The 21,921-nt window shown below is 46.0% G+C and overlaps 8 non-coding genes and 1 pseudogene across 8 annotated transcripts; all 9 read left to right on the top strand.

The window, feature by feature from the left end:
• The first annotated feature begins 865 nt into the window (after window positions 1-865).
• On the top strand, window positions 866-1,056 carry LOC130307271 (U2 spliceosomal RNA). Its single transcript, XR_008856462.1, has one exon. It is a non-coding gene; the product is annotated as a U2 spliceosomal RNA (small nuclear RNA).
• Window positions 1,057-4,716: 3,660 nt separating this feature from the next.
• LOC130307250 (U2 spliceosomal RNA) lies at window positions 4,717-4,888 on the top strand (annotated as a pseudogene).
• Window positions 4,889-6,975: 2,087 nt separating this feature from the next.
• On the top strand, window positions 6,976-7,166 carry LOC130307272 (U2 spliceosomal RNA). Its single transcript, XR_008856463.1, has one exon. It is a non-coding gene; the product is annotated as a U2 spliceosomal RNA (small nuclear RNA).
• A 2,085-nt stretch (window positions 7,167-9,251) lies between these two features.
• On the top strand, window positions 9,252-9,442 carry LOC130307273 (U2 spliceosomal RNA). The gene has a single exon (XR_008856464.1). It is a non-coding gene; the product is annotated as a U2 spliceosomal RNA (small nuclear RNA).
• A 2,089-nt stretch (window positions 9,443-11,531) lies between these two features.
• On the top strand, window positions 11,532-11,722 carry LOC130307274 (U2 spliceosomal RNA). The gene has a single exon (XR_008856465.1). It is a non-coding gene; the product is annotated as a U2 spliceosomal RNA (small nuclear RNA).
• Window positions 11,723-13,809: 2,087 nt separating this feature from the next.
• Window positions 13,810-14,000, top strand: LOC130307276 (U2 spliceosomal RNA). Its single transcript, XR_008856467.1, has one exon. It is a non-coding gene; the product is annotated as a U2 spliceosomal RNA (small nuclear RNA).
• A 2,085-nt stretch (window positions 14,001-16,085) lies between these two features.
• On the top strand, window positions 16,086-16,276 carry LOC130307277 (U2 spliceosomal RNA). The gene has a single exon (XR_008856468.1). It is a non-coding gene; the product is annotated as a U2 spliceosomal RNA (small nuclear RNA).
• Window positions 16,277-18,366: 2,090 nt separating this feature from the next.
• Window positions 18,367-18,557, top strand: LOC130307278 (U2 spliceosomal RNA). Its single transcript, XR_008856469.1, has one exon. It is a non-coding gene; the product is annotated as a U2 spliceosomal RNA (small nuclear RNA).
• Window positions 18,558-20,657: 2,100 nt separating this feature from the next.
• Window positions 20,658-20,848, top strand: LOC130307279 (U2 spliceosomal RNA). Its single transcript, XR_008856470.1, has one exon. It is a non-coding gene; the product is annotated as a U2 spliceosomal RNA (small nuclear RNA).
• Window positions 20,849-21,921: the final 1,073 nt, after the last annotated feature.

Raw genomic sequence — 21,921 nt, forward strand, 5'->3', positions numbered from 1 at the left:
CACACATAGATATAAACGTATTCTCCGTTGAGATATTGCAGCCGCTGCTGTGTCCAGGCCCAGGAGCCTTAGCACTGTGCTGTGATGTCACTCAATACCACTGACATCACTAGGTGTAAACAACATCTCTCTCCTTTGCTGTGTATGTGACTATGGAGCTGTTTGGTGATGTCGTCTATTACGGCCTTCATAGAAGCAACAGGAGATTGTTGCATCCATCTTGAACCCTCAGAACTACAGTGCTATGATGTCACTCACTTCCACAGGCCTTGCAGAGTGTAAACAACAACAACCCAGCTTTGTTGTGTATGTAACCATAGGGATTTGTGATGTCACCTAGAACCTTCACAGCAGCGACAGCTTTATGAGGAGCATCAGCACTGCTCTGCCTGAGCAGAACCATCACCGCCATAGGTTGTCAAATAACCCGGATTTAACCCACACAGGTAAGTCCAATGGGGTGCAGGCATGTCCTCTATGCTTACAGCTTCCCGTGGGTGTTGGTTTGATACCGTTTGGGGACAGCCAAGGAGGCATCTGCAGGCAACAAAGGTAGGTGTGTGCTTGTGTGTGTGTTTCCTATGCAGATCCTAAGCCCAGTGTCACATGCAAGTAGGAGGAGTAAGAAGGGTTCCTGGCAAATCCGGGTTATGGATTGCATTTAAAAAGGCCCCGTGGGAGTGCAATGGGCCCCTGTCTTGCTGCTTAGCAATAATGGTATGGGTTTAGGTTCTGCTGTGTGTACTGGTGGTTGACTGCCCCCCAGCCCAGAGTGTGCATGGAAAATTGTCTGGCAGCCTCCCTGACAGCAAGCAGTGATAGTGCCCATGAAGGGGACCTTGTTGGGCCCGCCCCTTTCACGGTTATCGCTTCTCGGCCTTTTGGCTAAGATCAAGTGTAGTATCTGTTCTTATCAGTTTAATATCTGATACGTCCCCTATCTGGGGACCATATATTAAATGGATTTTTGAGAACGGGGGCCGATTTCGAAGCTTGCTTCCGTCGCCCTATGCATTGACCCGATATGGCAGTATCTTCGGGTACAGTGCACCACCCCCTTACAGGGTTAAAAAGAAAGATTCCTACTTTCATTGCTACCTGCTTGCTGGCTAGCCAGCTAGCCAGCCCTGTGGGCCTTGCTGCTGCTGCAGCCAAAAAACAAAAGGTGGTGCTGCTGCTGCTTCTGCTGCTTCTGCTTCTGCTTGTGTCTGGCCCCTTTTGGAGCGTCCAGGCACAGGACTTCTGCTGCTGCTGACTAAATGGCCTCCTTAATTGGATCATTTGAGTAGCCAGCACACCTGTGCAGGTAGGGCATGACATGATAGGCAGCTGCCTTGATAGCGGGTGGGTGCTGAATGTTCCTAATTGACAAAATAAGATTAATGCTTATGAAGAAATATAAAATCTCATCCCTTCCCCAATATCGCGCCACACCCCTACCCCTTAATTCCCTGGTTGAACTTGATGGACATATGTCTTTTTTCGACCGTACTAACTATGTAACTATGTAACATAACATGGGGGGGGGGGTCTCCTGGCTGTTCACACAGGTGTGTCATTGCTGTACATTGACCATGCATTGCTTCTGTGGTATTGCAAAGGCAAAGACAAATGCTTCCAGCCATCCATTGCACTAATGGATTGGTCATCAGCTGGCTGTCTATGTCCCGCATCAATATAGACCAAAGTACAGAGGGTTAGGCTATGCTATTGTGCACCTACCTGATGCATCAGAAGGTGCGAGGCCCTTGCTAAATTCTGTGCACAGACTTTGAGATCTATGCTTTAGACTGTATCTAAACCTGCTCCAACATGGACTGACATTCTGGCCTACTTTCAGCCGATGCGACTTGTCTGTCGCTGAACAGTCGCTTTTTATGTATTCAGCACCTATGTATAATGTTGTAAAAATGCTCTAGAAGCTAAAGTCGCAGAAATGTCACACATATTTGGCCTGCAACTTTCTGTGCGACAAATTCAGACAGGAAAAATCAGTATAAATCCTTAGAAAATTATCCCCCAGTGTCTCCATCTGCTGGCGGTATTGAATAAGCATTGCTGCACTGATGGGGTATGCATTAGACGAAAAAAAAGAAGAAAAAGAAGAATAATACGCCCAGAAAAGAGGCGAAAAGGAGAAAAACGTAAAAAAACGTGAAAAAAAAGTAAGAGGAAGAGAAGGGAAAAAAAGGTGGAAATGGGTTTAAAAGTGATTTCGGCGGAGAAATATATATATATATATATATATATATATATATATATATATATATGCGCACACACACACATAGATATAAACGTATTCTCCGTTGAGATATTGCAGCCGCTGCTGTGTCCAGGCCCAGGAGCCTTAGCACTGTGCTGTGATGTCACTCAATACCACTGACATCACTAGGTGTAAACAACATCTCTCCTTTGCTGTGTATGTGACTATGGAGCTGTTTGGTGATGTCGTCTATTACGGCCTTCATAGAAGCAACAGGAGATTGTTGCATCCATCTTGAACCCTCAGAACTACAGTGCTATGATGTCACTCACTTCCACAGGCCTTGCAGAGTGTAAACAACAACAACCCAGCTTTGTTGTGTATGTAACCATAGGGATTTGTGATGTCACCTAGAACCTTCACAGCAGCGACAGCTTTATGAGGAGCATCAGCACTGCTCTGCCTGAGCAGAACCATCACCGCCATAGGTTGTCAAATAACCCGGATTTAACCCACACAGGTAAGTCCAATGGGGTGCAGGCATGTCCTCTATGCTTACAGCTTCCCGTGGGTGTTGGTTTGATACCGTTTGGGGACAGCCAAGGAGGCATCTGCAGGCAACAAAGGTAGGTGTGTGCTTGTGTGTGTGTTTCCTATGCAGATCCTAAGCCCAGTGTCACATGCAAGTAGGAGGAGTAAGAAGGGTTCCTGGCAAATCCGGGTTATGGATTGCATTTAAAAAGGCCCCGTGGGAGTGCAATGGGCCCCTGTCTTGCTGCTTAGCAATAATGGTATGGGTTTAGGTTCTGCTGTGTGTACTGGTGGTTGACTGCCCCCCAGCCCAGAGTGTGCATGGAAAATTGTCTGGCAGCCTCCCTGACAGCAAGCAGTGATAGTGCCCATGAAGGGGACCTTGTTGGGCCCGCCCCTTTCACGGTTATCGCTTCTCGGCCTTTTGGCTAAGATCGAGTGTAGTTCTGCTCACTTGGTCTGGCCAGAGGGTGTCTGGGGTACCCGGCTCCTTTGCCTGGGGGGATCGTCCTTCTTAACGGAGGGACTTCACCCCCCTGCTGCTATCAGGGAGCCGGCTTAGTCCCCAGACAACGGGAGGCGATCCCCACCTACCTACTTCGGTGGGGGAGGTGTCTGGACATCATGGACATGGAGGAAGATTGCGGTTTTTCTTCGGAAGGCGTGCCGCCTTTTGCGAGACTTCGGAATGGAGTTCGTATTTCCCTGCTCGATGTCCGGAAGAAGGAAAGAGGCCTTGTCTTTGTCGTGGAAGAAGTGCTGTTTAAGTTGCTGGAAGTCAAGAGGGAGCAAATCCTATCCATGCTTGAGTTTCCCAGAAGTGGATACTACGACGTGGTGCTGGCTTCTGAAGAGGACTATGAGTCATTTTGGAACATATTGCAGCAAAAGAAGGTATGTCCGGTTTTGGAAGGGGTGGAGATAGTTCCACATTTCCCACGTAGAGAACGATTGGTGACTATAAGGATGTATAGCCCATATACTTCGGAGGAGGATATCGTTACCTTTTTGTCTCGATTCTGTGACAGTGTTCTGCCTAAAGGCAAGGTATTTAATCAATATGGACTATGGACCACCAAGTGGAGGTTCCATGTGAAATTTAAAATGGCAGATGGCAAGTTAGTGATCCCCCCAGGACGGTTTAAAATTGGTTCTGTGAACGGGGATCTGTATTTTTCTGGCATGCAAGATTTTTGCCGCAAATGTAAACAGTACGGTCACAGAAAGGAGGATTGCACGTTTTTGTGGTGTTTCAAGTGTCAAGAGGAGGGTCACGACGTGGAAAATTGTCAAAAGAAAAGGAAATGCCATCTGTGTGGTGAGGAGGGCCATCTTCTTGGCTCGTGTCCTAAGAAAAAGTCTGAGAAAAATTCAGAGAAAAAGGAAGCTGTAAAAAGAAGCAGAGAGGAACCAGCTGAAGTGAAAGAACCAGAAGTGGAGCAGGTTCCAACTAGAAGACCTACAGAGCAGAAGAAGAAGAGAGAGGAGGAAGTGTATGTGCCAGTGCAGTATTTTGGTGTGCTTGGTGGTTTGTTGGAAAATTTGTCGGAAGCAGAAAGAAAAACGTTTGACAAAGATATGATGGATCTAAAGATAGGCTTGAAGAACCGGGAGGAAGAAGCTCGGGATAAAGTCTATTTTTCTTTCAAGGCAGACATGAACCGTTTTGTTGAAACGTATAAAATTCCAGGCTGGTTGGCGTCTCAAGTTAAGAAAGATATAGCAAATGGCAATATCAGTCGAGGACTGATAGACTTTCTAATGGTGTTTGCATGGAGGAAGGGGATGACCTTCTAATTTGGTTTTGCTTAATTAGAAAGTAATGTTTGGTTTTGCTATTTTATGTTGTTTCTTATTTTGTTTTTAAATGTTCTATTTTGTTTCATTAGTGTTTAAGAAAAGAAATAAAAACATGTTACCTGATGATGAACACAAAATTGAGTTCCAAATAAGATCTTGGAACTCTGAGTGAGTTCTGAGGGCTAACTTAAAAAAAAAAAATCTGTTCTTATCAGTTTAATATCTGATACGTCCCCTATCTGGGGACCATATATTAAATGGATTTTTGAGAACGGGGGCCGATTTCGAAGCTTGCTTCCGTCGCCCTATGCATTGACCCGATATGGCAGTATCTTCGGGTACAGTGCACCACCCCCTTACAGGGTTAAAAAGAAAGATTCCTACTTTCATTGCTACCTGCTTGCTGGCTAGCCAGCTAGCCAGCCCTGTGGGCCTTGCTGCTGCTGCAGCCAAAAAACAAAAGGTGGTGCTGCTGCTGCTTCTGCTGCTTCTGCTTCTGCTTGTGTCTGGCCCCTGTTGGAGCGTCCAGGCACAGGACTTCTGCTGCTGCTGACTAAATGGCCTCCTTAATTGGATCATTTGAGTAGCCAGCACACCTGTGCAGGTAGGGCATGACATGATAGGCAGCTGCCTTGATAGCGGGTGGGTGCTGAATGTTCCTAATTGACAAAATAAGATTAATGCTTATGAAGAAATATAAAATCTCATCCCTTCCCCAATATCGCGCCACACCCCTACCCCTTAATTCCCTGGTTGAACTTGATGGACATATGTCTTTTTTCGACCGTACTAACTATGTAACTATGTAACATAACATGGGGGGGGGGTCTCCTGGCTGTTCACACAGGTGTGTCATTGCTGTACATTGACCATGCATTGCTTCTGTGGTATTGCAAAGGCAAAGACAAATGCTTCCAGCCATCCATTGCACTAATGGATTGGTCATCAGCTGGCTGTCTATGTCCCGCATCAATATAGACCAAAGTACAGAGGGTTAGGCTATGCTATTGTGCACCTACCTGATGCATCAGAAGGTGCGAGGCCCTTGCTAAATTCTGTGCACAGACTTTGAGATCTATGCTTTAGACTGTATCTAAACCTGCTCCAACATGGACTGACATTCTGGCCTACTTTCAGCCGATGCGACTTGTCTGTCGCTGAACAGTCGCTTTTTATGTATTCAGCACCTATGTATAATGTTGTAAAAATGCTCTAGAAGCTAAAGTCGCAGAAATGTCACACATATTTGGCCTGCAACTTTCTGTGCGACAAATTCAGACAGGAAAAATCAGTATAAATCCTTAGAAAATTATCCCCCAGTGTCTCCATCTGCTGGCGGTATTGAATAAGCATTGCTGCACTGATGGGGTATGCATTAGACGAAAAAAAAGAAGAAAAAGAAGAATAATACGCCCAGAAAAGAGGCGAAAAGGAGAAAAACGTAAAAAAACGTGAAAAAAAAGTAAGAGGAAGAGAAGGGAAAAAAAGGTGGAAATGGGTTTAAAAGTGATTTCGGCGGAGAAATATATATATATATATATATATATATATATATATATATATATATATGCGCACACACACACATAGATATAAACGTATTCTCCGTTGAGATATTGCAGCCACTGCTGTGTCCAGGCCCAGGAGCCTTAGCACTGTGCTGTGATGTCACTCAATACCACTGACATCACTAGGTGTAAACAACATCTCTCCTTTGCTGTGTATGTGACTATGGAGCTGTTTGGTGATGTCGTCTATTACGGCCTTCATAGAAGCAACAGGAGATTGTTGCATCCATCTTGAACCCTCAGAACTACAGTGCTATGATGTCACTCACTTCCACAGGCCTTGCAGAGTGTAAACAACAACAACCCAGCTTTGTTGTGTATGTAACCATAGGGATTTGTGATGTCACCTAGAACCTTCACAGCAGCGACAGCTTTATGAGGAGCATCAGCACTGCTCTGCCTGAGCAGAACCATCACCGCCATAGGTTGTCAAATAACCCGGATTTAACCCACACAGGTAAGTCCAATGGGGTGCAGGCATGTCCTCTATGCTTACAGCTTCCCGTGGGTGTTGGTTTGATACCGTTTGGGGACAGCCAAGGAGGCATCTGCAGGCAACAAAGGTAGGTGTGTGCTTGTGTGTGTGTTTCCTATGCAGATCCTTAGCCCAGTGTCACATGCAAGTAGGAGGAGTAAGAAGGGTTCCTGGCAAATCCGGGTTATGGATTGCATTTAAAAAGGCCCCGTGGGAGTGCAATGGGCCCCTGTCTTGCTGCTTAGCAATAATGGTATGGGTTTAGGTTCTGCTGTGTGTACTGGTGGTTGACTGCCCCCCAGCCCAGAGTGTGCATGGAAAATTGTCTGGCAGCCTCCCTGACAGCAAGCAGTGATAGTGCCCATGAAGGGGACCTTGTTGGGCCCGCCCCTTTCACGGTTATCGCTTCTCGGCCTTTTGGCTAAGATCAAGTGTAGTATCTGTTCTTATCAGTTTAATATCTGATACGTCCCCTATCTGGGGACCATATATTAAATGGATTTTTGAGAACGGGGGCCGATTTCGAAGCTTGCTTCCGTCGCCCTATGCATTGACCCGATATGGCAGTATCTTCGGGTACAGTGCACCACCCCCTTACAGGGTTAAAAAGAAAGATTCCTACTTTCATTGCTACCTGCTTGCTGGCTAGCCAGCTAGCCAGCCCTGTGGGCCTTGCTGCTGCTGCAGCCAAAAAACAAAAGGTGGTGCTGCTGCTGCTTCTGCTGCTTCTGCTTCTGCTTGTGTCTGGCCCCTGTTGGAGCGTCCAGGCACAGGACTTCTGCTGCTGCTGACTAAATGGCCTCCTTAATTGGATCATTTGAGTAGCCAGCACACCTGTGCAGGTAGGGCATGACATGATAGGCAGCTGCCTTGATAGCGGGTGGGTGCTGAATGTTCCTAATTGACAAAATAAGATTAATGCTTATGAAGAAATATAAAATCTCATCCCTTCCCCAATATCGCGCCACACCCCTACCCCTTAATTCCCTGGTTGAACTTGATGGACATATGTCTTTTTTCGACCGTACTAACTATGTAACTATGTAACATAACATGGGGGGGGGGGGTCTCCTGGCTGTTCACACAGGTGTGTCATTGCTGTACATTGACCATGCATTGCTTCTGTGGTATTGCAAAGGCAAAGACAAATGCTTCCAGCCATCCATTGCACTAATGGATTGGTCATCAGCTGGCTGTCTATGTCCCGCATCAATATAGACCAAAGTACAGAGGGTTAGGCTATGCTATTGTGCACCTACCTGATGCATCAGAAGGTGCGAGGCCCTTGCTAAATTCTGTGCACAGACTTTGAGATCTATGCTTTAGACTGTATCTAAACCTGCTCCAACATGGACTGACATTCTGGCCTACTTTCAGCCGATGCGACTTGTCTGTCGCTGAACAGTCGCTTTTTATGTATTCAGCACCTATGTATAATGTTGTAAAAATGCTCTAGAAGCTAAAGTCGCAGAAATGTCACACATATTTGGCCTGCAACTTTCTGTGCGACAAATTCAGACAGGAAAAATCAGTATAAATCCTTAGAAAATTATCCCCCAGTGTCTCCATCTGCTGGCGGTATTGAATAAGCATTGCTGCACTGATGGGGTATGCATTAGACGAAAAAAAAGAAGAAAAAGAAGAATAATACGCCCAGAAAAGAGGCGAAAAGGAGAAAAACGTAAAAAAACGTGAAAAAAAAGTAAGAGGAAGAGAAGGGAAAAAAAGGTGGAAATGGGTTTAAAAGTGATTTCGGCGGAGAAATATATATATATATATATATATATATATATATATATATATATGCGCACACACACACATAGATATAAACGTATTCTCCGTTGAGATATTGCAGCCGCTGCTGTGTCCAGGCCCAGGAGCCTTAGCACTGTGCTGTGATGTCACTCAATACCACTGACATCACTAGGTGTAAACAACATCTCTCCTTTGCTGTGTATGTGACTATGGAGCTGTTTGGTGATGTCGTCTATTACGGCCTTCATAGAAGCAACAGGAGATTGTTGCATCCATCTTGAACCCTCAGAACTACAGTGCTATGATGTCACTCACTTCCACAGGCCTTGCAGAGTGTAAACAACAACAACCCAGCTTTGTTGTGTATGTAACCATAGGGATTTGTGATGTCACCTAGAACCTTCACAGCAGCGACAGCTTTATGAGGAGCATCAGCACTGCTCTGCCTGAGCAGAACCATCACCGCCATAGGTTGTCAAATAACCCGGATTTAACCCACACAGGTAAGTCCAATGGGGTGCAGGCATGTCCTCTATGCTTACAGCTTCCCGTGGGTGTTGGTTTGATACCGTTTGGGGACAGCCAAGGAGGCATCTGCAGGCAACAAAGGTAGGTGTGTGCTTGTGTGTGTGTTTCCTATGCAGATCCTAAGCCCAGTGTCACATGCAAGTAGGAGGAGTAAGAAGGGTTCCTGGCAAATCCGGGTTATGGATTGCATTTAAAAAGGCCCCGTGGGAGTGCAATGGGCCCCTGTCTTGCTGCTTAGCAATAATGGTATGGGTTTAGGTTCTGCTGTGTGTACTGGTGGTTGACTGCCCCCCAGCCCAGAGTGTGCATGGAAAATTGTCTGGCAGCCTCCCTGACAGCAAGCAGTGATAGTGCCCATGAAGGGGACCTTGTTGGGCCCGCCCCTTTCACGGTTATCGCTTCTCGGCCTTTTGGCTAAGATCAAGTGTAGTATCTGTTCTTATCAGTTTAATATCTGATACGTCCCCTATCTGGGGACCATATATTAAATGGATTTTTGAGAACGGGGGCCGATTTCGAAGCTTGCTTCCGTCGCCCTATGCATTGACCCGATATGGCAGTATCTTCGGGTACAGTGCACCACCCCCTTACAGGGTTAAAAAGAAAGATTCCTACTTTCATTGCTACCTGCTTGCTGGCTAGCCAGCTAGCCAGCCCTGTGGGCCTTGCTGCTGCTGCAGCCAAAAAACAAAAGGTGGTGCTGCTGCTGCTTCTGCTGCTTCTGCTTCTGCTTGTGTCTGGCCCCTGTTGGAGCGTCCAGGCACAGGACTTCTGCTGCTGCTGACTAAATGGCCTCCTTAATTGGATCATTTGAGTAGCCAGCACACCTGTGCAGGTAGGGCATGACATGATAGGCAGCTGCCTTGATAGCGGGTGGGTGCTGAATGTTCCTAATTGACAAAATAAGATTAATGCTTATGAAGAAATATAAAATCTCATCCCTTCCCCAATATCGCGCCACACCCCTACCCCTTAATTCCCTGGTTGAACTTGATGGACATATGTCTTTTTTCGACCGTACTAACTATGTAACTATGTAACATAACATGGGGGGGGGGGGTCTCCTGGCTGTTCACACAGGTGTGTCATTGCTGTACATTGACCATGCATTGCTTCTGTGGTATTGCAAAGGCAAAGACAAATGCTTCCAGCCATCCATTGCACTAATGGATTGGTCATCAGCTGGCTGTCTATGTCCCGCATCAATATAGACCAAAGTACAGAGGGTTAGGCTATGCTATTGTGCACCTACCTGATGCATCAGAAGGTGCGAGGCCCTTGCTAAATTCTGTGCACAGACTTTGAGATCTATGCTTTAGACTGTATCTAAACCTGCTCCAACATGGACTGACATTCTGGCCTACTTTCAGCCGATGCGACTTGTCTGTCGCTGAACAGTCGCTTTTTATGTATTCAGCACCTATGTATAATGTTGTAAAAATGCTCTAGAAGCTAAAGTCGCAGAAATGTCACACATATTTGGCCTGCAACTTTCTGTGCGACAAATTCAGACAGGAAAAATCAGTATAAATCCTTAGAAAATTATCCCCCAGTGTCTCCATCTGCTGGCGGTATTGAATAAGCATTGCTGCACTGATGGGGTATGCATTAGACGAAAAAAAAGAAGAAAAAGAAGAATAATACGCCCAGAAAAGAGGCGAAAAGGAGAAAAACGTAAAAAAACGTGAAAAAAAAGTAAGAGGAAGAGAAGGGAAAAAAAGGTGGAAATGGGTTTAAAAGTGATTTCGGCGGAGAAATATATATATATATATATATATATATATATATATATATATATATATGCGCACACACACACATAGATATAAACGTATTCTCCGTTGAGATATTGCAGCCGCTGCTGTGTCCAGGCCCAGGAGCCTTAGCACTGTGCTGTGATGTCACTCAATACCACTGACATCACTAGGTGTAAACAACATCTCTCCTTTGCTGTGTATGTGACTATGGAGCTGTTTGGTGATGTCGTCTATTACGGCCTTCATAGAAGCAACAGGAGATTGTTGCATCCATCTAGAACCCTCAGAACTACAGTGCTATGATGTCACTCACTTCCACAGGCCTTGCAGAGTGTAAACAACAACAACCCAGCTTTGTTGTGTATGTAACCATAGGGATTTGTGATGTCACCTAGAACCTTCACAGCAGCGACAGCTTTATGAGGAGCATCAGCACTGCTCTGCCTGAGCAGAACCATCACCGCCATAGGTTGTCAAATAACCCGGATTTAACCCACACAGGTAAGTCCAATGGGGTGCAGGCATGTCCTCTATGCTTACAGCTTCCCGTGGGTGTTGGTTTGATACCGTTTGGGGACAGCCAAGGAGGCATCTGCAGGCAACAAAGGTAGGTGTGTGCTTGTGTGTGTGTTTCCTATGCAGATCCTAAGCCCAGTGTCACATGCAAGTAGGAGGAGTAAGAAGGGTTCCTGGCAAATCCGGGTTATGGATTGCATTTAAAAAGGCCCCGTGGGAGTGCAATGGGCCCCTGTCTTGCTGCTTAGCAATAATGGTATGGGTTTAGGTTCTGCTGTGTGTACTGGTGGTTGACTGCCCCCCAGCCCAGAGTGTGCATGGAAAATTGTCTGGCAGCCTCCCTGACAGCAAGCAGTGATAGTGCCCATGAAGGGGACCTTGTTGGGCCCGCCCCTTTCACGGTTATCGCTTCTCGGCCTTTTGGCTAAGATCAAGTGTAGTATCTGTTCTTATCAGTTTAATATCTGATACGTCCCCTATCTGGGGACCATATATTAAATGGATTTTTGAGAACGGGGGCCGATTTCGAAGCTTGCTTCCGTCGCCCTATGCATTGACCCGATATGGCAGTATCTTCGGGTACAGTGCACCACCCCCTTACAGGGTTAAAAAGAAAGATTCCTACTTTCATTGCTACCTGCTTGCTGGCTAGCCAGCTAGCCAGCCCTGTGGGCCTTGCTGCTGCTGCAGCCAAAAACAAAAGGTGGTGCTGCTGCTGCTTCTGCTGCTTCTGCTTCTGCTTGTGTCTGGCCCCTGTTGGAGCGTCCAGGCACAGGACTTCTGCTGCTGCTGACTAAATGGCCTCCTTAATTGGATCATTTGAGTAGCCAGCACACCTGTGCAGGTAGGGCATGACATGATAGGCAGCTGCCTTGATAGCGGGTGGGTGCTGAATGTTCCTAATTGACAAAATAAGATTAATGCTTATGAAGAAATATAAAATCTCATCCCTTCCCCAATATCGCGCCACACCCCTACCCCTTAATTCCCTGGTTGAACTTGATGGACATATGTCTTTTTTCGACCGTACTAACTATGTAACTATGTAACATAACATGGGGGGGGGGGGGTCTCCTGGCTGTTCACACAGGTGTGTCATTGCTGTACATTGACCATGCATTGCTTCTGTGGTATTGCAAAGGCAAAGACAAATGCTTCCAGCCATCCATTGCACTAATGGATTGGTCATCAGCTGGCTGTCTATGTCCCGCATCAATATAGACCAAAGTACAGAGGGTTAGGCTATGCTATTGTGCACCTACCTGATGCATCAGAAGGTGCGAGGCCCTTGCTAAATTCTGTGCACAGACTTTGAGATCTATGCTTTAGACTGTATCTAAACCTGCTCCAACATGGACTGACATTCTGGCCTACTTTCAGCCGATGCGACTTGTCTGTCGCTGAACAGTCGCTTTTTATGTATTCAGCACCTATGTATAATGTTGTAAAAATGCTCTAGAAGCTAAAGTCGCAGAAATGTCACACATATTTGGCCTGCAACTTTCTGTGCGACAAATTCAGACAGGAAAAATCAGTATAAATCCTTAGAAAATTATCCCCCAGTGTCTCCATCTGCTGGCGGTATTGAATAAGCATTGCTGCACTGATGGGGTATGCATTAGACGAAAAAAAAGAAGAAAAAGAAGAATAATACGCCCAGAAAAGAGGCGAAAAGGAGAAAAACGTAAAAAAACGTGAAAAAAAAGTAAGAGGAAGAGAAGGGAAAAAAAGGTGGAAATGGGTTTAAAAGTGATTTCGGCGGAGAAATATATATATATATATATATATATATATATATATATATATATATGCGCACACACACACATAGATATAAACGTATTCTCCGTTGAGATATTGCAGCCGCTGCTGTGTCCAGGCCCAGGAGCCTTAGCACTGTGCTGTGATGTCACTCAATACCACTGACATCACTAGGTGTAAACAACATCTCTCCTTTGCTGTGTATGTGACTATGGAGCTGTTTGGTGATGTCGTCTATTACGGCCTTCATAGAAGCAACAGGAGATTGTTGCATCCATCTTGAACCCTCAGAACTACAGTGCTATGATGTCACTCACTTCCACAGGCCTTGCAGAGTGTAAACAACAACAACCCAGCTTTGTTGTGTATGTAACCATAGGGATTTGTGATGTCACCTAGAACCTTCACAGCAGCGACAGCTTTATGAGGAGCATCAGCACTGCTCTGCCTGAGCAGAACCATCACCGCCATAGGTTGTCAAATAACCCGGATTTAACCCACACAGGTAAGTCCAATGGGGTGCAGGCATGTCCTCTATGCTTACAGCTTCCCGTGGGTGTTGGTTTGATACCGTTTGGGGACAGCCAAGGAGGCATCTGCAGGCAACAAAGGTAGGTGTGTGCTTGTGTGTGTGTTTCCTATGCAGATCCTAAGCCCAGTGTCACATGCAAGTAGGAGGAGTAAGAAGGGTTCCTGGCAAATCCGGGTTATGGATTGCATTTAAAAAGGCCCCGTGGGAGTGCAATGGGCCCCTGTCTTGCTGCTTAGCAATAATGGTATGGGTTTAGGTTCTGCTGTGTGTACTGGTGGTTGACTGCCCCCCAGCCCAGAGTGTGCATGGAAAATTGTCTGGCAGCCTCCCTGACAGCAAGCAGTGATAGTGCCCATGAAGGGGACCTTGTTGGGCCCGCCCCTTTCACGGTTATCGCTTCTCGGCCTTTTGGCTAAGATCAAGTGTAGTATCTGTTCTTATCAGTTTAATATCTGATACGTCCCCTATCTGGGGACCATATATTAAATGGATTTTTGAGAACGGGGGCCGATTTCGAAGCTTGCTTCCGTCGCCCTATGCATTGACCCGATATGGCAGTATCTTCGGGTACAGTGCACCACCCCCTTACAGGGTTAAAAAGAAAGATTCCTACTTTCATTGCTACCTGCTTGCTGGCTAGCCAGCTAGCCAGCCCTGTGGGCCTTGCTGCTGCTGCAGCCAAAAACAAAAGGTGGTGCTGCTGCTGCTTCTGCTTCTGCTTGTGTCTGGCCCCTGTTGGAGCGTCCAGGCACAGGACTTCTGCTGCTGCTGACTAAATGGCCTCCTTAATTGGATCATTTGAGTAGCCAGCACACCTGTGCAGGTAGGGCATGACATGATAGGCAGCTGCCTTGATAGCGGGTGGGTGCTGAATGTTCCTAATTGACAAAATAAGATTAATGCTTATGAAGAAATATAAAATCTCATCCCTTCCCCAATATCGCGCCACACCCCTACCCCTTAATTCCCTGGTTGAACTTGATGGACATATGTCTTTTTTCGACCGTACTAACTATGTAACTATGTAACATAACATGGGGGGGGGGGGGGTCTCCTGGCTGTTCACACAGGTGTGTCATTGCTGTACATTGACCATGCATTGCTTCTGTGGTATTGCAAAGGCAAAGACAAATGCTTCCAGCCATCCATTGCACTAATGGATTGGTCATCAGCTGGCTGTCTATGTCCCGCATCAATATAGACCAAAGTACAGAGGGTTAGGCTATGCTATTGTGCACCTACCTGATGCATCAGAAGGTGCGAGGCCCTTGCTAAATTCTGTGCACAGACTTTGAGATCTATGCTTTAGACTGTATCTAAACCTGCTCCAACATGGACTGACATTCTGGCCTACTTTCAGCCGATGCGACTTGTCTGTCGCTGAACAGTCGCTTTTTATGTATTCAGCACCTATGTATAATGTTGTAAAAATGCTCTAGAAGCTAAAGTCGCAGAAATGTCACACATATTTGGCCTGCAACTTTCTGTGCGACAAATTCAGACAGGAAAAATCAGTATAAATCCTTAGAAAATTATCCCCCAGTGTCTCCATCTGCTGGCGGTATTGAATAAGCATTGCTGCACTGATGGGGTATGCATTAGACGAAAAAAAAGAAGAAAAAGAAGAATAATACGCCCAGAAAAGAGGCGAAAAGGAGAAAAACGTAAAAAAACGTGAAAAAAAAGTAAGAGGAAGAGAAGGGAAAAAAAGGTGGAAATGGGTTTAAAAGTGATTTCGGCGGAGAAATATATATATATATATATATATATATATATATATATATATATATATGCGCACACACACACATAGATATAAACGTATTCTCCGTTGAGATATTGCAGCCGCTGCTGTGTCCAGGCCCAGGAGCCTTAGCACTGTGCTGTGATGTCACTCAATACCACTGACATCACTAGGTGTAAACAACATCTCTCCTTTGCTGTGTATGTGACTATGGAGCTGTTTGGTGATGTCGTCTATTACGGCCTTCATAGAAGCAACAAACAGGAGATTGTTGCATCCATCTTGAACCCTCAGAACTACAGTGCTATGATGTCACTCACTTCCACAGGCCTTGCAGAGTGTAAACAACAACAACCCAGCTTTGTTGTGTATGTAACCATAGGGATTTGTGATGTCACCTAGAACCTTCACAGCAGCGACAGCTTTATGAGGAGCATCAGCACTGCTCTGCCTGAGCAGAACCATCACCGCCATAGGTTGTCAAATAACCCGGATTTAACCCACACAGGTAAGTCCAATGGGGTGCAGGCATGTCCTCTATGCTTACAGCTTCCCGTGGGTGTTGGTTTGATACCGTTTGGGGACAGCCAAGGAGGCATCTGCAGGCAACAAAGGTAGGTGTGTGCTTGTGTGTGTGTTTCCTATGCAGATCCTAAGCCCAGTGTCACATGCAAGTAGGAGGAGTAAGAAGGGTTCCTGGCAAATCCGGGTTATGGATTGCATTTAAAAAGGCCCCGTGGGAGTGCAATGGGCCCCTGTCTTGCTGCTTAGCAATAATGGTATGGGTTTAGGTTCTGCTGTGTGTACTGGTGGTTGACTGCCCCCCAGCCCAGAGTGTGCATGGAAAATTGTCTGGCAGCCTCTCTGACAGCAAGCAGTGATAGTGCCCATGAAGGGGACCTTGTTGGGCCCGCCCCTTTCACGGTTATCGCTTCTCGGCCTTTTGGCTAAGATCAAGTGTAGTATCTGTTCTTATCAGTTTAATATCTGATACGTCCCCTATCTGGGGACCATATATTAAATGGATTTTTGAGAACGGGGGCCGATTTCGAAGCTTGCTTCCGTCGCCCTATGCATTGACCCGATATGGCAGTATCTTCGGGTACAGTGCACCACCCCCTTACAGGGTTAAAAAGAAAGATTCCTACTTTCATTGCTACCTGCTTGCTGGCTAGCCAGCTAGCCAGCCCTGTGGGCCTTGCTGCTGCTGCAGCCAAAAAACAAAAGGTGGTGCTGCTGCTGCTTCTGCTGCTTCTGCTTCTGCTTGTGTCTGGCCCCTGTTGGAGCGTCCAGGCACAGGACTTCTGCTGCTGCTGACTAAATGGCCTCCTTAATTGGATCATTTGAGTAGCCAGCACACCTGTGCAGGTAGGGCATGACATGATAGGCAGCTGCCTTGATAGCGGGTGGGTGCTGAATGTTCCTAATTGACAAAATAAGATTAATGCTTATGAAGAAATATAAAATCTCATCCCTTCCCCAATATCGCGCCACACCCCTACCCCTTAATTCCCTGGTTGAACTTGATGGACATATGTCTTTTTTCGACCGTACTAACTATGTAACTATGTAACATAACATGGGGGGGGGGGTCTCCTGGCTGTTCACACAGGTGTGTCATTGCTGTACATTGACCATGCATTGCTTCTGTGGTATTGCAAAGGCAAAGACAAATGCTTCCAGCCATCCATTGCACTAATGGATTGGTCATCAGCTGGCTGTCTATGTCCCGCATCAATATAGACCAAAGTACAGAGGGTTAGGCTATGCTATTGTGCACCTACCTGATGCATCAGAAGGTGCGAGGCCCTTGCTAAATTCTGTGCACAGACTTTGAGATCTATGCTTTAGACTGTATCTAAACCTGCTCCAACATGGACTGACATTCTGGCCTACTTTCAGCCGATGCGACTTGTCTGTCGCTGAACAGTCGCTTTTTATGTATTCAGCACCTATGTATAATGTTGTAAAAATGCTCTAGAAGCTAAAGTCGCAGAAATGTCACACATATTTGGCCTGCAACTTTCTGTGCGACAAATTCAGACAGGAAAAATCAGTATAAATCCTTAGAAAATTATCCCCCAGTGTCTCCATCTGCTGGCGGTATTGAATAAGCATTGCTGCACTGATGGGGTATGCATTAGACGAAAAAAAAGAAGAAAAAGAAGAATAATACGCCCAGAAAAGAGGCGAAAAGGAGAAAAACGTAAAAAAACGTGAAAAAAAAGTAAGAGGAAGAGAAGGGAAAAAAAGGTGGAAATGGGTTTAAAAGTGATTTCGGCGGAGATATATATATATATATATATATATATATATATATATATATATATATATATATGCGCACACACACACATAGATATAAACGTATTCTCCGTTGAGATATTGCAGCCGCTGCTGTGTCCAGGCCCAGGAGCCTTAGCACTGTGCTGTGATGTCACTCAATACCACTGACATCACTAGGTGTAAACAACATCTCTCCTTTGCTGTGTATGTGACTATGGAGCTGTTTGGTGATGTCGTCTATTACGGCCTTCATAGAAGCAACAGGAGATTGTTGCATCTCTTGAACCCTCAGAACTACAGTGCTATGATGTCACTCACTTCCACAGGCCTTGCAGAGTGTAAACAACAACAACCCAGCTTTGTTGTGTATGTAACCATAGGGATTTGTGATGTCACCTAGAACCTTCACAGCAGCGACAGCTTTATGAGGAGCATCAGCACTGCTCTGCCTGAGCAGAACCATCACCGCCATAGGTTGTCAAATAACCCGGATTTAACCCACACAGGTAAGTCCAATGGGGTGCAGGCATGTCCTCTATGCTTACAGCTTCCCGTGGGTGTTGGTTTGATACCGTTTGGGGACAGCCAAGGAGGCATCTGCAGGCAACAAAGGTAGGTGTGTGCTTGTGTGTGTGTTTCCTATGCAGATCCTAAGCCCAGTGTCACATGCAAGTAGGAGGAGTAAGAAGGGTTCCTGGCAAATCCGGGTTATGGATTGCATTTAAAAAGGCCCCGTGGGAGTGCAATGGGCCCCTGTCTTGCTGCTTAGCAATAATGGTATGGGTTTAGGTTCTGCTGTGTGTACTGGTGGTTGACTGCCCCCCAGCCCAGAGTGTGCATGGAAAATTGTCTGGCAGCCTCCCTGACAGCAAGCAGTGATAGTGCCCATGAAGGGGACCTTGTTGGGCCCGCCCCTTTCACGGTTATCGCTTCTCGGCCTTTTGGCTAAGATCAAGTGTAGTATCTGTTCTTATCAGTTTAATATCTGATACGTCCCCTATCTGGGGACCATATATTAAATGGATTTTTGAGAACGGGGGCCGATTTCGAAGCTTGCTTCCGTCGCCCTATGCATTGACCCGATATGGCAGTATCTTCGGGTACAGTGCACCACCCCCTTACAGGGTTAAAAAGAAAGATTCCTACTTTCATTGCTACCTGCTTGCTGGCTAGCCAGCTAGCCAGCCCTGTGGGCCTTGCTGCTGCTGCAGCCAAAAAACAAAAGGTGGTGCTGCTGCTGCTTCTGCTGCTTCTGCTTCTGCTTGTGTCTGGCCCCTGTTGGAGCGTCCAGGCACAGGACTTCTGCTGCTGCTGACTAAATGGCCTCCTTAATTGGATCATTTGAGTAGCCAGCACACCTGTGCAGGTAGGGCATGACATGATAGGCAGCTGCCTTGATAGCGGGTGGGTGCTGAATGTTCCTAATTGACAAAATAAGATTAATGCTTATGAAGAAATATAAAATCTCATCCCTTCCCCAATATCGCGCCACACCCCTACCCCTTAATTCCCTGGTTGAACTTGATGGACATATGTCTTTTTTCGACCGTACTAACTATGTAACTATGTAACATAACATGGGGGGGGGGGTCTCCTGGCTGTTCACACAGGTGTGTCATTGCTGTACATTGACCATGCATTGCTTCTGTGGTATTGCAAAGGCAAAGACAAATGCTTCCAGCCATCCATTGCACTAATGGATTGGTCATCAGCTGGCTGTCTATGTCCCGCATCAATATAGACCAAAGTACAGAGGGTTAGGCTATGCTATTGTGCACCTACCTGATGCATCAGAAGGTGCGAGGCCCTTGCTAAATTCTGTGCACAGACTTTGAGATCTATGCTTTAGACTGTATCTAAACCTGCTCCAACATGGACTGACATTCTGGCCTACTTTCAGCCGATGCGACTTGTCTGTCGCTGAACAGTCGCTTTTTATGTATTCAGCACCTATGTATAATGTTGTAAAAATGCTCTAGAAGCTAAAGTCGCAGAAATGTCACACATATTTGGCCTGCAACTTTCTGTGCGACAAATTCAGACAGGAAAAATCAGTATAAATCCTTAGAAAATTATCCCCCAGTGTCTCCATCTGCTGGCGGTATTGAATAAGCATTGCTGCACTGATGGGGTATGCATTAGACGAAAAAAAAGAAGAAAAAGAAGAATAATACGCCCAGAAAAGAGGCGAAAAGGAGAAAAACGTAAAAAAACGTGAAAAAAAAGTAAGAGGAAGAGAAGGGAAAAAAAGGTGGAAATGGGTTTAAAAGTGATTTCGGCGGAGAAATATATATATATATATATATATATATATATATATATATATATATATATATATATATATGCGCACACACACACATAGATATAAACGTATTCTCCGTTGAGATATTGCAGCCGCTGCTGTGTCCAGGCCCAGGAGCCTTAGCACTGTGCTGTGATGTCACTCAATACCACTGACATCACTAGGTGTAAACAACATCTCTCCTTTGCTGTGTATGTGACTATGGAGCTGTTTGGTGATGTCGTCTATTACGGCCTTCATAGAAGCAACAGGAGATTGTTGCATCCATCTTGAACCCTCAGAACTACAGTGCTATGATGTCACTCACTTCCACAGGCCTTGCAGAGTGTAAACAACAACAACCCAGCTTTGTTGTGTATGTAACCATAGGGATTTGTGATGTCACCTAGAACCTTCACAGCAGCGACAGCTTTATGAGGAGCATCAGCACTGCTCTGCCTGAGCAGAACCATCACCGCCATAGGTTGTCAAATAACCCGGATTTAACCCACACAGGTAAGTCCAATGGGGTGCAGGCATGTCCTCTATGCTTACAGCTTCCCGTGGGTGTTGGTTTGATACCGTTTGGGGACAGCCAAGGAGGCATCTGCAGGCAACAAAGGTAGGTGTGTGCTTGTGTGTGTGTTTCCTATGCAGATCCTAAGCCCAGTGTCACATGCAAGTAGGAGGAGTAAGAAGGGTTCCTGGCAAATCCGGGTTATGGATTGCATTTAAAAAGGCCCCGTGGGAGTGCAATGGGCCCCTGTCTTGCTGCTTAGCAATAATGGTATGGGTTTAGGTTCTGCTGTGTGTACTGGTGGTTGACTGCCCCCCAGCCCAGAGTGTGCATGGAAAATTGTCTGGCAGCCTCCCTGACAGCAAGCAGTGATAGTGCCCATGAAGGGGACCTTGTTGGGCCCGCCCCTTTCACGGTTATCGCTTCTCGGCCTTTTGGCTAAGATCAAGTGTAGTATCTGTTCTTATCAGTTTAATATCTGATACGTCCCCTATCTGGGGACCATATATTAAATGGATTTTTGAGAACGGGGGCCGATTTCGAAGCTTGCTTCCGTCGCCCTATGCATTGACCCGATATGGCAGTATCTTCGGGTACAGTGCACCACCCCCTTACAGGGTTAAAAAGAAAGATTCCTACTTTCATTGCTACCTGCTTGCTGGCTAGCCAGCTAGCCAGCCCTGTGGGCCTTGCTGCTGCTGCAGCCAAAAAACAAAAGGTGGTGCTGCTGCTGCTTCTGCTGCTTCTGCTTCTGCTTGTGTCTGGCCCCTGTTGGAGTGTCCAGGCACAGGACTTCTGCTGCTGCTGACTAAATGGCCTCCTTAATTGGATCATTTGAGTAGCCAGCACACCTGTGCAGGTAGGGCATGACATGATAGGCAGCTGCCTTGATAGCGGGTGGGTGCTGAATGTTCCTAATTGACAAAATAAGATTAATGCTTATGAAGAAATATAAAATCTCATCCCTTCCCCAATATCGCGCCACACCCCTACCCCTTAATTCCCTGGTTGAACTTGATGGACATATGTCTTTTTTCGACCGTACTAACTATGTAACTATGTAACATAACATGGGGGGGGGGGTCTCCTGGCTGTTCACACAGGTGTGTCATTGCTGTACATTGACCATGCATTGCTTCTGTGGTATTGCAAAGGCAAAGACAAATGCTTCCAGCCATCCATTGCACTAATGGATTGGTCATCAGCTGGCTGTCTATGTCCCGCATCAATATAGACCAAAGTACAGAGGGTTAGGCTATGCTATTGTGCACCTACCTGATGCATCAGAAGGTGCGAGGCCCTTGCTAAATTCTGTGCACAGACTTTGAGATCTATGCTTTAGACTGTATCTAAACCTGCTCCAACATGGACTGACATTCTGGCCTACTTTCAGCCGATGCGACTTGTCTGTCGCTGAACAGTCGCTTTTTATGTATTCAGCACCTATGTATAATGTTGTAAAAATGCTCTAGAAGCTAAAGTCGCAGAAATGTCACACATATTTGGCCTGCAACTTTCTGTGCGACAAATTCAGACAGGAAAAATCAGTATAAATCCTTAGAAAATTATCCCCCAGTGTCTCCATCTGCTGGCGGTATTGAATAAGCATTGCTGCACTGATGGGGTATGCATTAGACGAAAAAAAAGAAGAAAAAGAAGAATAATACGCCCAGAAAAGAGGC

The sequence above is a fragment of the Hyla sarda genome, unplaced genomic scaffold, assembly GCF_029499605.1.
Source record: "Hyla sarda isolate aHylSar1 unplaced genomic scaffold, aHylSar1.hap1 scaffold_142, whole genome shotgun sequence".
NCBI classification, from domain to species: Eukaryota; Metazoa; Chordata; class Amphibia; order Anura; family Hylidae; genus Hyla; species Hyla sarda.